The sequence below is a fragment of the Notolepis coatsorum genome (genome assembly GCF_963971535.1).
Source record: "Notolepis coatsorum genome assembly, chromosome: 4".
In the NCBI taxonomy this organism is placed as follows: Eukaryota; Metazoa; Chordata; class Actinopteri; order Aulopiformes; family Paralepididae; genus Notolepis; species Notolepis coatsorum.
Genome location: NC_140168.1, coordinates 165365580 through 165383340, shown reverse-complemented (window position 1 = coordinate 165383340; position 17761 = coordinate 165365580).

The window sequence follows — 17761 nt, the reverse complement described above, 5'->3', positions numbered from 1 at the left end:
ATCGTGTAATAGTGTGCTAGTGTGTAATAGTGTAATAGTGCGTAATAGTGTAATAGTGTAATAGTGTAATAGTGTGTAATAGTGTGTAATAGTGTAATAGTGTGCTAGTGTAATAGTGTGTAATAGTGTAATAGTGTAATAGTGTGTAATAGTGTAATAGTGTAATAGTGTGTAATAGTGTAATAATGTAATAGTGTGTAATAGTGTAATAGTGTAATAGTGTGTAATAGTGTAATAGTGTGCTAGTGTAATAGTGTAAGTGTGTAAGTGTGTAATAGTGTGCTAGTGTAATAGTGTAATAGTGTGCTAGTGTGTAATAGTGTAATAGTGTAATAGTGTGTAATAGTGTAATAGTGCAATAGTGTGTAATAGTGTAATAGTGTAATAGTGTGTAATAGTGTGTAATAGTGTAATAGTGTAATAGTGTGTAATAGTGTAATAGTGTGTAATAGTGTAATTTTGTGTAATAGTGTGTAATAGTGTAATAGTGTGTAATAGTGTAATAGTGTGTAATAGTGTAATAGTGTGTAATAGTGTAATAGTGCGTAATAGTGTAATAGTGTAATTTTGTGTAATAGTGTAATAGTGTGCTAGTGTAATAGTGTAATAGTGTGTAATAGTGTAATAGTGCAATAGTGTGTAATAGTGTAATAGTGTAATAGTGTGTAATAGTGTGTAATAGTGTAATAGTGTGTAATAGTGTACATTACATACATTTACATTTAGTCATTTAGCTGACGCTTTTATCCAAAGCGACTTACAAGTTCTGTACGACAAGCCATCAGGAAGGGCACAACTCTATCAGCTGAGTAACAATGTTCATCAAAGTGTTGAGTGCTACAGTGTAGGTTAGTTTATTAGGACAAGTGCATGACAGTATGGTTAGTCAGGGTTAGATAATTTTTTTTTTCTTTTTTTAATTCAGATAATGGTTGAAGAAGTGCGTCTTTAGAAGTGCGAAAGATTGGACGTGTTTAGGCTGTGCTAACTGGGGTGGGTAGTTCATTCCACCATTGTGGGGCAAGGACTGAGAATAGGCGACTTCTCTTTGATGACCCTCCCGGAGCTTGGATAGGAGTAGGTCTGAGGCGGCCAGAAGGAGTTGGACGAGGAGTTGGGTGGCTTCTTTTGTCAGGAAGGGGCGGATCCTTCTGACGTTGCTCAGGAGGAATCGGCAGGTTCTGGTTGTCGCTGCGATGTGAGCAGAGAAGTTCAACTGGTCGTCGAGGACAACACCAAGGTTCTTGGCGGTCGGGGACGCGGTCACAGCTGCATTCTCGACTGTGATGGAAAGGTCGGTCAGGGGGGAGGATTTGGCCGGCAGGTGGAGCAATTCTGTTTTGCTTAGGTTCAGTTTGAGGTGATAGTGTAATGGTGTGTAATAGTGTAATAGTGTGTATTAGTGTAATAGTGTAATTGTGTGTAATAGTGTGTAATAACGTGTAATAGTGTAATAGTGTGTAATATTGTAATAGTGTAATAGTGTGTAATAGTGTAATAGACACTATTACACACTATTACACTATTACACACTATTACACTATTACACTATTACACACTATTACACTATTAAACTATTACACACTAGCACAGTATTACACTATTACACTAGCACACTAGCACACTATTACACACTATTACACTATTACACACTATTACACACAATTACACTATTACACTATTACGCACTATTACACTATTACACACTATTACACTATTACACTATTACACACTATTACACTATTACACACTATTACACTATTACACACTATTACACTATTACACTATTACACACTATTACACAAAATTACACTATTACACTATTACACACTATTACACTATTACACACTATTACACTATTACACTATTACACTATTACACACCATTACACTAGCACACTATTACACTATTACACACTATTACACTATTACACTATTACACTATTACACACTATTACACAAAATTACAATATTACACTATTACACACTATTACACACTATTACACTATTACACACTATTACACTATTACACTATTACACACCATTACACTATTACACTAGCACACTATTACACTATTACACACTATTACACTATTACACTATTACACACTATTACACTATTACACACCATTACACAAAATTACACTATTACACTATTACACACTATTACACTAATACACTATTACACACTATTACACACCATTACACTATTACACTAGCACACTATTACACTATTACACACTATTACACTATTACACTATTACACACTATTACACTATTACACTATTACACACTAGCACACTATTACACTATTACACTAGCACACTATTACACTATTACACACTATTACACACTATTACACTATTACACTAGCACACTATTACACTATTACACACTATTACACTATTACACTATTACACATTATTACACTATTACACACTATTACACTATTACACTATTACACACTATTACACTATTACACTATTACACACTATTACACTATTGCACACCATTACACTATTACACTAGCACACTATTACACTAGTATTACACTATTACACACTATTACACTATTACACACTATTACACAAAATTACACTATTACATACTATTACACTATTACACACTATTACACTATTACACACTATTACACTATTACACTATTACACTATTACACACTATTACACTATTACACAAAATGTGCACATTTTAGTTATTTTGTGGTACTTAGTGGTATATTTCTAGGCACTTTGGGGTATTTTGGGATATGTTGGGGTACTTTGGAGTATTTTGGGGTATTTTAGGGTACTTTGGGGTATTTTGGGGTATTTTCTGGTACTTTGGGGTATACTTTGGGGTACTTTGGGGTATTTGGGTGTATTTTCTGGTATTTTCTGGTACTTTGGGGTATACTTTGGGGTATTTTGGGGTGTTTTCTGGTATTTTCTGGTACTTTGGGGTATACTTTGGGGGTATTTTAGGGTATTTTGGGGTATTTTCTGGTACTTTGGGGTATACTTTGGGGTATTTTGGGGTACTTTGGGGTATTTTGGGGTATTTTCTGGTACTTTGGGGTATACTTTGGGGTATTTTAGGGTATTTTGGGGTATTTTGGGGTATTTTCTGGTACTTTGGGGTATACTTTGGGGTATTTTAGGGTATTATGGGGTATTTTGGGGTATTTTGGGGTATTTTCTGGTATTTTCTGCTACTTTGGGGTATACTTTGGGGTATTTTGGGGTATTTTCTGGTATTTTGGGGTATACTTTGTGGTATTTTGGGGTATTTTGGGGTATTTTCTGGTACTTTGGGGTATTTTCTGGTATTTTCTGGTACTTTGGGGTATACTTTGGGGTATTTTGGGGTATTTTGGGGTATTTTCTGGTACTTTGGGGTATACTTTGGGGTATTTTGGGGTACTTTGGGGTATTTTGGGATACTTTGGGGTATTTTGGGGTATTTTCTGGTACTTTGGGGTATTTTCTGGTATTTTCTGGTACTTTGGGGTATACTTTGGGGTATTTTAGGGTATTTTGGGGTATTTTCTGGTACTTTGGGGTATACTTTGGGGAATTTTGGGGTACTTTGGGGTATTTTGGGGTACTTTGGGGTATTTCGGGGTATTTTCTGGAATTTTGGGGTATACTTTGGGGTATTTTGGGGTATTTTCTGGTACTTTGGGGTATTTTGGGGTATACTTTGGGGTATTTTGGGGTATTTTGGGGTATACTTTGGGGTATTTTGGGGTATTTTCTGGTACTTTGGGGTGATTAGTAGGACCCTCACCGCCTGTTTTTAATAGGAGCAGAGTCAGGGCAACCCCCCCCCCCCCCCCCCCCCCCCCCTCCCTGCCAAGGCGCCTAACGGCTTGGCCCCGACTGGCCTAACAGGAGATGAGAAAACCCCCCTGACCAATCAGAAGTGGGAAGGAGGGGTTTATTCGGCACCCCCTCACAAACCCTTCCTCCTACACACAATAACAACTGTAGCATATGAAACCTTTGGTAGAATGCTAATGAATAGCGAAAGCTAATACAATGCACGCTACCCACAGATAACTGTGAACAGGGTTTACAACAAAACCAAGTCGCGTGTGTGTGTGAATCCTACACCCGCATTCCATGTTGTACATAGAAAAACACTGATAGAGAGAGTGAACGGCTGGGCCGTGGAACGTGTGTATACAAGCATTACTGCAACTAACACAACAGTGTTGTAGCTCAACATTACTTCTTGTGTAAGCAACAGACCATACAACCAGCCTCTACCTGCATGTGGAGTGTCAGGCCGAGGTAGAAACCTTCCTATAACTGAGTGTAGGCTGCAGACCTTGCTTAAGCTCATAACACGAACACAACCCTTCTATCAATGTATACTAGTGAAGACTCACACTTTGCAACCTCATCATATGTTTTGGTGAAGAAACACACAGTTTGTTAACAAAAAATACAGTTCCCCTTTAGAGGGGACTTTTTATTTTCGAACAAATCAAATTATATGAGAGGCCGGGGAGGGGATTAACAGAGGGGACCACAGGGGAAAAAAGTCACTGGGCCTAGCGGCGCCTGCCACCTCGAGCCGCTCGGGATTTGCCACCCCGGGAAGCCCCGGAGGGACGGTAGACAATCGGTGGCTGGTCACGTCGATCCCTACCGTCTCCTTCAGGCGTAGATGGGCCGGCTGCAGCAGCGGCGCCGTCTCTCCTCCTGGCCTTCTTCGATGGGCCAGCAGTGACGGTGGAGGCAGTAGCAGCCACGGCGGAGGAAGCTCGACGACGTGGTAGCCGTCTGACTCCACCGGCGATGTCGGGAGGGGGAAAATGGGGTTGGAGCACGGATCGCTCCTCTGCCATTTCTCTGCACGTTGAGGTCATCAATTGCAGGGCCGTCCCGAACAGTCCAGCATCGGAGAGGGGTGCCGTCAGAAGAGGACTTCTTTTCTTCTCCGGTACACGGGCCTGCTCCAGCCAAAGGTGGCGCTGGTTCAGAGTCGCCAGGGCGCGCATTTTCCCATCGGCTATGGCCTGCAGCTGTGTCAGATGCAGGATAGCTCCTGCCGCCTGGGTGAGTTGGTCATGTTGTTCATCACTCAGCTCCATGCCGCCCGTCAATACCCCGGATATGAATCTTGCCAGCTGTGCGATGTTAGACGCAGCGGCTAAAGATTGTGTTCCGGCGATAAAAGACTGGTCGCTCCAGTAAGCCAACCACCTCGCCGATTTTCCTTGCAGAATCGGCTTGCATAAAGGCTCCCACACCACCTCCGGACAGAGGAGCGCGGCCATCGGCCTATCAAGCCGTGGCACGCCCCCTCTCTCATACCGTCGACCAAACCCGCCACCCGCGTAACTGGTACGTAGGCGGGGGTGAGGCCCATGATGTGGGATACCACCTGGCCCCGACGAACATAGGCCCCCATTGAGGGGAAAAATGGGTAGACAACGTCCACCCCTCTCACCAGGCGCGTTGCCAGAGATGACCTATTAGATCATCAGGGACAGGAACAGGCAGTGGCTACATTGGAGGTGGTTGGGTGGGTGGGGTGGTGGGAACTGTGGGTTTGCACATTTACAGGGGCCAGTTTCGGATTGCAGTCTCCCGTATGTGCTCTTTTAGAGAAGTTTTGAAGGTGGGTAGTGATTCACATTCCTTTAAAGCTGTGGGTAGGGCGTTCCACATTGTTGTTGCATAGTTGCGAAACGTGTTTAGTCCCGTGTTTGAGCCGAATCTGGGTTTAACATCAGAGGTATTTTGCACATACACGTTGAAATAAGTGGCTAATATTCGTCGATTTCTTTGCTACAAACAGTGGGAATTGGGCTATAGTTGATTCAATAATATGAATGTTAAAGTTATATAGTTAGTGTTTTTTTTTTGACAAATGTCGTTAGCCATTGGCTATGATGGCAGACTTAAGAGAAAGTTGGTTGATTTTCTGTGATAACATTCGCTTGGTATAAATCCACTTGCTTCCATTATTGGTGCGCATGTAGACAGGTGGGCTCACTGGGCTGGGTTCCTTCCTGGTGGGGATCTGTCAACAACATAGAGCAATGGAGATAAATCAATATTTCACAATAAACTTTTTACAACCACACTTCTAACGTCAGAACAGAAGCTTAAGTTTATTCTAAAAGTAGGCTAAGCTGACAAATACGCCTCTACCATCTCCCGGCTGTCATCTTCTAAAGGTCTTCCAATAACTAATGCAAAATTATATGAATGACTAAGGGAGTATTGATGTGAACATCGTATTGTGTTAAACGTACGGTTATGTCTATAACCATAGTTATATGAGTATAGCGGACGCTCTGCGTCCTACTGGAATTCACTTCCATATCAGCATAAGCACTGAATAAATGTTCACATGCACCTTACACACCCATCCACCTGTTCACACCCCCATCCGCTTCTCTACATAAGCAGGGGTGTGGCCATACTAACAGCTCCTTCCCAAGTCTTTCACCACAAAGGCGAAGACCACAGGGTCCTCAGTGAGTCTGACGCAGAGCGTCCGCTATACTCATATAACTATGGTTATAGACATAACCGTACGTTATAGTATCGTATAGCTACCGCTCTGCGTCCTACTGGAATACAGGAGCTGAGCAGAGCGGAAGCTCGACAAATGTACCCGCTGAGGCCCCCCACAACCATCAGAATCGGGGAGGACCCGCGCCCCCGGACCCCCCTAGTGGAGGACGGGAGGGTGGCGGATCCGACTGTGCGAAGAGGAGTTTAGCAACTCTAACGCACAGGGTGAGCAGACCGTGGGACAGAAGAACCCACGACTACACAAACGCGCAACCAACATGCCACTAGGGAACGAACGGGAAAAAACAAAATCCCCGTTACAACCCCTAATATCACGGGGTCAAGGGCAAAAACCCAACCCTGTGGCAAGGCCGTAGCAGCGGAGCGCGAAGCAGGACCCAGCCCCAGGAAGGGACTGGACCCCCCGGAAAAGGGGGCCTGGTGAGGCCAACGACGCCGCAGCATCGAGACCCCACCAGGCGGTCACTAGTGACACCACCCCCCACATCGCCAGCGTATTCGGACAGGGCCCATCCAAGAGCAGGCCCTTCCCCCCTACAGCACGCCGCCCGAAGCACTCAAGAGGCTACACCCACAGCGGGACCAGGCAGCGCACCGGGGAGACCCCTCTACCAATGCTTTGATCTATTCTGTTAACATCCCCCAGAGATGAACGAGAATTCGTCAAGACAAGCCTAGTACACTGGCGCTCGGAAGAGACAAACTCCATCCCAGTTGCCCCATAAAAACGCTGTTTCAATGATGAGCAACCAAGGCGCGCAAGCCCATGCATGGTTCCTATCAGAAGCACCCAGGGCCAGCACTATGTACACGTCGAGACCCAAAACATATCAATGGACATTCTAACAAGAACCCAGATACCGTTCCTCCAAGCCGCCTGGGAGAACGACAAGAAGCCGCTTTTTTCACAGAAAAGAATACGGACATGGGTCCCATACAACGCGTCTGAGGGAAAACAACACCCCGTCAACCTGCTCCATAAAAGAGGGGACGGGGAGTGACGTACCCTATGGCGGGGGGAATCCCATGACTCAACCGACCATTACAGGCAAGGAGTCAGGGAACTCCCTAAACAACACCCCGTCAACCTGCTCCACAAAAGAGGGGACGGGGAACCCCCAGAGAGACTTCCCATGTGAGCAATCAAATGAAAAGACATATGCAACATTGAGCTATGTAACAATTGGACTAGGACTCTCTGAGGAGGAGGCTCTGAAACTCTGAGGAGGCTCCCTCACTGAGACGTGCAACGTGACAGGAAGCCAGATGGACAGGTGGCCCAACCCCCTGACCAATCACAAAAATGGGAGGGAGGTTTTATCAGTTCACCCCCTCATGACCCCTCACCCCTGATACGATGCAATGACAAAGTAGAGCCATGACACCAGTCATAGCGTGCTACATGAAGCGCCTGTACACCTGTCAAGGTAACAGCTTCACATAGACTCATGTGCGAACCTGCCACCTGAATTTTTACACCTTTTCCTAAAGGAAGAAAAACACAGACCACAGTCGGCTTTCCTTCCACTTAATGCCCCTGCAAAAAATATACTCCTTCCAGAAGAAATACCAATGGTTAAACACTTTAGATATTTGGGAGTTGAAGTATTCCCTACTATAAGCCAAACGGTGAAGTACAATTACATAAAAATCCAAAATAAGATCAAATACGACTCTGACAGGTGGTCAAAACTTAAAAACTCAGTTCAGGCATGGGTATCAATAGTTAAGATGGATGTCCTACCTAGAATCAACTTCATTAGCTCAATGCTACCGTTACCCCCTCCAGATGATTACTGGAAAAAATTACACTCTACCACATACAAATTTATTTGGAATAACAAACCACCACGTATAAAAAGATCCACCGCACAGAGAAACAAAGTTGATGGAGGTATGGCATTTCCAGATTTTTACCACTATTTTAAGGCATACACTTTATGACCACTGACAACCTGGTTTGATTCCCAAGCATCAGTATCCTGGAGAAATTTAGAAGTAAATATAGTAGCACCACATAGACTGCAGGACATAGTACACACCAAATTATCAATTAAGCAATGCGAATTGAAATTTGGCCCCATTATTACTCATGCGATCCGGATATGGCGTGAAACACAAAATAAATATTCTAACCCACATAAATGGTATAGTCATACTCCCATATTCAATAACAATGCACTCCTGATTGGAAAACGATAAGATACCCTAAATGGGAAAAGCAGGGCATACACACATTAGGAGATGTTTTCAACAAACAGGGCTTTTGTAGATATGAAGAAATACATAAAAAATGTAATCTCACCAGATCCACATATTATTTTTACGCACAGTTATTGGTTTGTTTGAAGGCTCATGGAGTCCCATTAAGGATACCAATTGAACACCACAGATACCACAAATTCTTCTATGAAAGAGAGACTTCGAGAGGTTTTGTATCAGATTTTTATCATCAATTACTAACGTCCTCGTATGAAATCCTCCCCCTAGACTCAGTCTGGAGGAGGGATATACCAGACCTGGAAATAAATTTTGATTGGCAAGAAGCCTGGGCAAACGTTCGACTTGCGTCACGTAACCCGGACCATCAACAAATAAATCTTAACTATATTCATAGGACATACCTGACTCAGATTGAACAGAATGGGACTTAAACAAGACTCCAGATGCTCCTTGTGTACAAATGGGGACGAGGGTACATTTATGCACATGTACTGGGATTGCCCACCAGTTAAGATATTCTGGAAAGAAGTGTCCTAGCAATTATAAAAATGTTTAATTCTGGATATACCTGTACACCCCTCTGTATTGCTGTTAAATGATGTTTTTGAGTTTGCAGTCCCTATACAGCTAAAGAGATTAGTTTTATCAGGTATCACAGCGGCTAAAAAGCTGATAGCATCACGATTGTTTCAACCGGAAAAAATGTGTAGGAAGGTTTGGATTCTTACATATCTCGATGTGATTTATCTAGAAATATCTACAGCAAGGATTTTAGGTGTCAGTGAATCCAAAATTGCAATGTGGTTAGAAGTGGTGGAGAGAATAAAAGCTAGCATATGAATTGTAGTGCCTGGTAAGGAGCGAATGATAATGGATGGATTATCCAAGTGGGGGTCCGGGGGGGGGGGGGAGCGAGCGAGGGCATATGTGTGTAGGGTATTAGATACCAAGTATTAGGTATATTTCTTGTATAATACATTTATTCAAATGGTGATTTAAGTGGAGGTGTACTGTTCATTAATGCTTGTATATCTAATTTTATGTTGTTATGTTTATGTTTATGTGTATGTTTAAATAATAAAAGAATAAAAAAAAACACAGACCAAGAGAGGGCCCCTTTAAGGGCCCTGGTACAAGAGCTTATACATGTAACTTATGTAGGCCAACACCTAACCCAATTGTGGATCTTAACGACACACACAACCCTCCATCACAACAAAAAAGGCAAAAGTACACTCTCACTACCGTAAGAGGAACGCCGTTTTTCATAACGAGAGAAGACACAAGTCCTCGATTAGGTCCTGGCCACAGGCCTTGCTAAGTCCACATGACAGCGACCAAACAATCTTCAGAAACAAATTGCCTCTCTAAGCAGGAGCACAACCCCAGCAGAAGCTGAGGGGTTACACCGTATCCCCACAAACATAGTGAAACAATATATTGTAAACAAAATCATGTTTGAGGGGAGGGGGGGGGGGGGGGGGAGGGGGGGGGGGGGCCCAGGGGAAAACCGGGGGAAAAAACCACCCCTCACCACCTTACCCCTGATACGACTCATTTGAACAGGTACAGCCCTGTTAATATGTGAAACTCGCCACCTGTTTATTGTCATCACAAGCTGAGAGAGGGACTCACCCCTCGATCACATGCCACTATGCATAGCTTTGCAGGGTTTTTAACCCAGCCAGTTGTGAGCTCAGCTACGTTACCTAACGTTACATGAACACACAACCTCTCATCATACAACAAAACCAGTCCATTTTTACACATGTAAAAAACAACGCCGTTTTCTAGGTAGAGAGAAAGCTATACCAGCGATCAAGACAATTCACACACAACACATGTCGCATCCCCAAATGTAGTGAAGCAACATACGTTTTGGAAAAAACATCGTTATTACAAAACATTCGGAAAGGGGAAGGAAGGAAGAGGGGGGAAGTGTCCAATGGACCCTTACCTGCACCAATGAACGCAGGCTGAGAGGACCGCAACAGGCTGGTTTCCTTACGTTGACGAAGGCCCTCGCTGGCGGGGCAAAAGAAGCTCTTCAAGGCCGGAGCGAGGCCAATCATGGTGCAGGGCCGACTACATCTTCTGTCAAAGATGACGTCGTAGTCAGAGTGCTATGGCCTGCTATTCTCTTTTTTTTGTATTTTTTTTAAATTATTTTTTAAACATAAACATAACAACAAATTAGACTCATAAGCATTAACAGTAAACATGCAATGAAATCACCATTTGAATCATTATAAATATAGTTTACGAGATATATACCTAATACTTGCTATCTAATACCCTACATACATATGCTCTTGCTCGCTCACCCCCCCCGGACCCCCACTTGGATAATCCATCCATTTTCTTTCGTTTCTAACCAGGTACTACACTTCATATGCTAGCTTTTATTCTCTCCACCACTTCTAACCAGATTGCAATGTTGGTTTCACTGACACCTTCTTGCTGTAGATATTTCTAGATAAATCACATCGAGATAGGTAAGAACCCATACCTTCCAGCACATTTTTTCCGGTTGAATCCATTGTGATGCTATCAGCTTTTTAGCAGCTGTGAGACCGGATACAACTAGTCTCTTTAGCTGTATAGGGGCTGCAAACTGAAATACATCATTCAACAGCAATACAGAGGGATGTACAGGTATGTTCAGAGATAAGAATACTGATAATTGCTGGGACACTTCTTTCCAAAATATCTTAACCGGTGGGCAATCCCAATACATGTGCATGAATGTACCCTCATCCCCATTTGTACATAAGGAACATAGGGAGTCTTGTTTAAGTCCCATTCTGTTCAATCTTATAGGAGTCAGGTATGTCTTATGAATATAATTAAGATTAATTTGTTGATGGTCCGGGTTACGTGATGCAATTCGAACATTTGCCCAGACTTCTTGCCAATCCAAATCTATTTCCAAGTCTGGTATATCCCTCCTCCAGACTGAGTCTAGGGGGAGGATTCCATACGAAGACGTTAGTAAGTGATGATACAAATCAGATACGAATCCTCTCGATGTCTCTCTTTCATAGAAGAATTTGTGATATCTGTGGTGCTCAATTGGTATCCTTAATGGGACTCCATGAGCCTTCAAACAATCCAATAACTGTGCGTAAAAATAATATGTGGAACTGGTGAGGTTACATTTTTTATGTATATCTTGATAGCTACAAAAACCCTGTTTGTTGAAAACATCTCACAATGTGTGTATGCCCTGCTTTTCCCATTTGGGGTATCTTATAGGTTGTTTTCCAATAAGGAGTGCATTGTTATTGAATAGGGGAGTATGGCTATGCCATTTATGTTGGTTAGAATATTTTTTTGTGTTTCACGCCATATCCGGATCACATGTGTAATAAGGGGGCCAAATTTCAATTCGCATTGCTTAATTGATAATATGGTGTATACTATGTCCTGCAGTCTATGTGGTGCTACTATATTTTCTTCTAAGTTTCTCCAGGATACAGATGCTTGGGAGTCGAACCAGGTTGTCAGTGGTCTTAAAGAGTACGCTTTAAAATAGTGGTAAAAGTCTGGAAATGCCAAACCTCTGTCGGCTTTGTTTCTCTGTGCGGTGGATCTTTTTATCCATGGAGGTTTGTTATTCCTAATAAATGTATATGCGGTGGAGTGTAATTTTTTCCAGTAACCATCAGGAGGGGGTAACGGTAACATTGAGCTAATGAAGTTGATTCTATGTAAAACATCCATCTTAACTATTGATACTCGTGCCTGTACTGAGTTTTTAAGTTTGGACCACCTGTCAAAGTCATATTTGATCTTATCTTGGATTTTTGTGTAATTGTACTTCACCGTTTGGCTTATAGTAGGGAATACCTCAATTCCTAAACATCTGAAGTGTTTAACCATTGGTATTTCTTCTGGAAGGAGTATATTCTTTGCAGGGGCATTAAGTGGAAGGAAAGCCGACTTTGGCCAATTTATCCTAAATCCCGATAGATTGCCAAAGTCATCAATCAACTTGAGAAGATGAGGCATTGAGGTGTTAGGGTTTTGCATGAACAATATTACGTTGTCCGCATATAAACTAATATTATGTTGTGTGCCCTTAATTGCTATTGGTTCTATGGATTGGGATTGTCTTATATATTGTGCTAAAGGCTCTAATGATAAATCGAATAGTCCGGGACTAAGAGGGCAACCCTGTCTGGAAGAGCGCGATACCGTAAAGATTTCAGAGGTGATTATACCTGTTGTAATCATGGCCGATGGGTCTTTGTATAATACTTTAATCATATCAATGAATCCTTTTCCTAACCCCATCCTTTCTAATACTGCCCATAGATAAGACCATTCCAACCTATCAAAGGCTTTCATCGCATCCAGGGACAGCATCGCCTTAGGTGTGTTGCCATCCTTGCTGGCATCTAGCACATGTAGTAACCGTCTCATATTATCCGTGATCAAGCAGCCTCTTATGAAGCCAGTCTGGTCAGGATGAACTAAAGACGTCATATGCTTTTGAAGTCTGATGGCTAATACCTTGGAGTACAGCTTGATATCGGTTCCGAGGAGGCTTAAGGGTCTATAACTACCGCAATCGGTGGGGTCTTTGTCTTTTTTAAGGAGGACTGTTATGAGTGCAATATTGTCGTTCTTATGGAAGTTCCCCTCCTTGATTGAATATAGAATCATATTAAGTAATAGGGGTCCAATTACATCCCAACATGAGAGGTACATTTCTGGTGGGATACCGTCTCTTCCAGGAGCCCTACCACTTTGCATTTCAGATATGGCCTCCCTAAGTTAATCTAGTGTGATGGGTGTTTCTAACTGTTTAGCGTCATCCTCTGATAGTTTAGGAAGGTTAATTTGATTAAGATATGTCCATTTTGTTTTGATCGAAGGCTATTTCTGATTTGTACAAGTTGGAGTAGAACTCTTAATGTCTCGTTGATTTTTTTAGGGTCTGTAACAAGTCCTTGCTGTGCCTTAATGGTAGTTATATCTGCAAATGATGCGTTGGCTCTTAACTGCATAGCTAGTAGGTGACTTGGTTTAGAACCATGAAAGTAATGCTGTTGTCTTGTGCTACGTATTTGAACTTCAGATTGTTGTTTATAAATGGCATTAATCTCTTTTTTTAACACAATAATTTGAGTTTTCAGTCGAACCGAGTAGTTGTATTGTAAAGAGGAAAATAACATAGAGTAAAGCGTTTCCAGCTCTGCCAGTTTTAAACAACGATTCTTGCGTATTTTAGAGGAAAAGTTCCCGGTAAAATCCTTGATCAATCCCTTTACCGACATCCATAATATTCTGGGGTCCGGTACCGATTTCGCATTCTCCAGTAGGAATACAGAAAGAGCTTCTTTGAATTGTGTAATGAATTCCTTGTTTTTCAGCAATATCGAGTTAAATTGCCATCTTGGGGCTCGGGATGACAGTATACCAAATTATCCTTTTAGGAGTAAATAACAGTGATCTGATAGTGCATTGGGTGCCATTTCCTCGTCATAGTTATCAAATAGTCTAGGGGATGCAAAAACATAATCTATTCTGGAAAGTGTGTTATGTCTTGCAGATCGACAAGAGTACTTTCGGGTCATAGGGTTGAGTGATCGCCATAGGTCATTTACACCTGTATTCTTAGCCCAATCCTTTAACGCATTACATGATTTTTTCTGGTCGTTGGAAAAGGTGGGATAAGATTTATCCATCCCGGGATCCCAAATGGCATTAAAATCTGTGCCAATTATAAATGAGTATTTAGGAGGGTTTAACATTGTTCTGGTAAGTGTAGCGTAGAAGTTAGCCTCGTACAGATTTGGGGCATATGCCGCTACCAACGCTATTTTCCTATTCCTGTATACAATTTTAGCTATGGTTATCCGACCATCTGTATCAGACCATACTTCCTTCAATTCAATATTCAATTTCCGTTTCACGACTATAGCAACTCCACTGGATCTCGTTCCAAAGGAAGAGTGACTAATGTTATGATATATGTTGTCCGCTAGCGTAGCTTTGTCTTCCACTAAAATGTGCGTTTCGCTTAGAAGAGCCACATCAACCTGTTTGTTTTTCATCAGTGTGAGCACGCTTTTGCGTTTATGTTGATTATTTATTCCCCCAGTATTCCAGATCATTATATTCAAACTAGCCATAATCTATACATGTTGTTGTGTAATTGTTGGTAATGCTTCTGGAGTACAAATTCACAATGGATATACATCCAACTATTGAGGTCCCGTTGAGAGCCGAGCTTAAAAACATACATATATACAAATACACCCCTAAATCCCCCTCCCTCAGTGAGCCGTACAAGGCTGTGTTCCTAAGACACAACCTTTGCGTATAACTCCCTCCCTTACACCACCGGTTAGCCCAGAATGAGCCATTTATCCTTAACTTTCCTATGTATACCATAGGATCTAACATTCTAAATTCTAAGTAGAATGTCAACTGGCCTGCTATTCTCATGGCTAATGTTCAACGGTGTAGCATAAGCTAACAGCTAACTACAGGCTAACTGGTAGCATCAGGCTAACGTTCCCAGCCGAGCGAGCGTACAGAGCTAGCGCCGTAGCTAACAACTAACTGGCTAACAGGTAGCTCAACCCAGCTAGAACGCAAGCTAAGCAGCCACCACCAAAACTGCACAACGTGAGAACACAATATAGGCCAACACTTCAGACAGCCGCTGTCTGTCCCTCTCCTCATCCGAAGAGAGAAGAGGAAAAGAAGTCAACACAGTCTTCAGAACAGTGATTATCAGACACAGCGGTGCCGGCACAATTCCCTCACGGGCTGCAGCCGACTTGAGCGTGGAGACATTCCTATAACGAAACACCAAACCCACCTCCCTCGCGCTGTGTAACTTTCATCTTGAAAGGTGGGGCCTCGCACGGTGACAGAGAGTATCCGTTTGTCCAGAGATCCGGGGGATTGAACCGCAGATTCGGATACGGATACGAAAATGCCGGTGGAGGTCAGAATGATCATCATCTTCTAGACACCCCGGTGGCGAAGACATTATCGCTGTATTTCCTCGAAAATAGTGAGAGAGAAAATAAAGATATAATGTCAACGCAGCTCCTTCATCGTAGCTCCTCTTCAACATTTCACTAATCTCAAAGTGGTGTATACAGACACTCGCCGTGGTGAAAACAAGGAAGGAGCTGTTAGTATGGCCACACCCCTGCTTATGTAGAGGAGCGGATGGGGGTGTGGCCAGGCGGATGGGTGTGTAAAGGTGCATGTGAAAATTTATTCAGTGCTTATACTCAGTGTGCGAACCATACCATGGTTTTCGGGGGAGCTCCCGGGAAGGGGGGGGGGGGGGGGGGGGCAAAAAAAATTAAAGCTCGGAGCGTTTTCCTGGGTCTCGCGACTGCCGTGGCTCCGCCATTTCCTCGATGTTGATTGGTCGGTCGAAAAAAGTTACCTTGATGAGCGCGCTCCTCTCCAAAAGTTGAACTAGTTTAGTAGGGAGCACTACGCCCAAAAACGTGAGGCACGGCGCTGGGAAAAGGAACGCGCCGGTCGCGTCTGTAGCATAGAAATGAATGACAGACAGGAGCTGACAACTCATAAAACGTCCCCGGTCGACACGGGCCCTATTAGGCTATGCCAGGCTATTCAACTGGCGGCCCGCGGGCCAGATCCGGCCCGCGGGATGATTCTGACCGGCCCGCCAAAGATTACATGATAATAAAAAAAAATAAAAAAAAACAAAAAAAAACACCTTTTTTTTTTTTTTTTTTTTTTTTTATGTCAACGTTAACACGCACAATTGAGCCAAAAGTCACTCAATTAATGACAGATTTCATTGATAAATTGAGGGAAAACTTTGCAAGTTGATTTGATGAATTTGACATGTCCAGATAATTGATGCATTTTGTGAGCAACCCATTTGCCAATGTAGCTGCTATTTCCACAAAAGGACAAGAGTTCCTTGCATCACTTCACATTGATGAAGGTCTCCTGCGACTTGAAATAATTGACATGCAAGCATCATCTGCTCTGAAGCAGGCACTTGAGAATGAATCCACCACAACATTTTGGATAAAGTGTATTCATGTCAAGACATTCCCCAAAATAAAAAACGCTGGCAATATCTGTGCTAACAATGTTTGGCTCAACATACACCTGTGAATCCAGTTTCTCTCACATGAATGCCATTAAAACAAGCAACCATGCCTCCTTGACAAATGAGCATTTGCATCACTGTTTGCGGGTAGCCCTCACTTCCTATGAACCCTCTTTCTCTGCCATTGCCCAGTCAAAGAAGTGCAATCGCTCTCATTAGATGTGTGTATGTAGGCTAGGCCTGTCTGCCCCCCACCCCCTGATGTTTGAGAGTTAAGAGTCGACAATAAGTGCTAATAAGATGCTGTGATTTGCTGTTGTTGCACAGACATGAAGCACTTTTTCACAAGCTCAGCTGCACTATAAATGTGTTTTTTTGTTCAAGTGTTGATGTTAGAATGTTCATATGCACATCATGCACTTGTTTGTTTTTTATTTTATTTTTATATTGAAATGTTGAAGAGGAGATGTTGCAGTTGTTGCACATAAATGAAGCACTTTTTTTGAAAAGTATACTACTTTTGCAATGTAGTTAAAGGGGATCTTATAAATGGCCTTTTTCAGTGTTTAGCATTGTTTCCTAGCTATGTGGACTTATATTAATATGATCTATGTCTCTAATTCTCATATTGGCGCATTCTTCCAATTCTCTCACAATATTCACCCTCACTGAACTGAGTCATCTGAAAATGTGCTGATTTGTGATGTCAGAGAGACACTGCTGCATGATAATCAGCTGAGTTTCCACACAGTTCCCACAGTGGTTGGAGCCCAGGCTCAAAACGTGTTTTTAAGTACTTGATTAGAAATACAAAACAATGAATTAAAAAAAAAAAATATTACAGAGGTGTTCCATAAACCCACAGGAATTGTGTAAAAGTGCCCAAATAGTGAAAGAAATAGTAAAATAGTTCCCCTTTA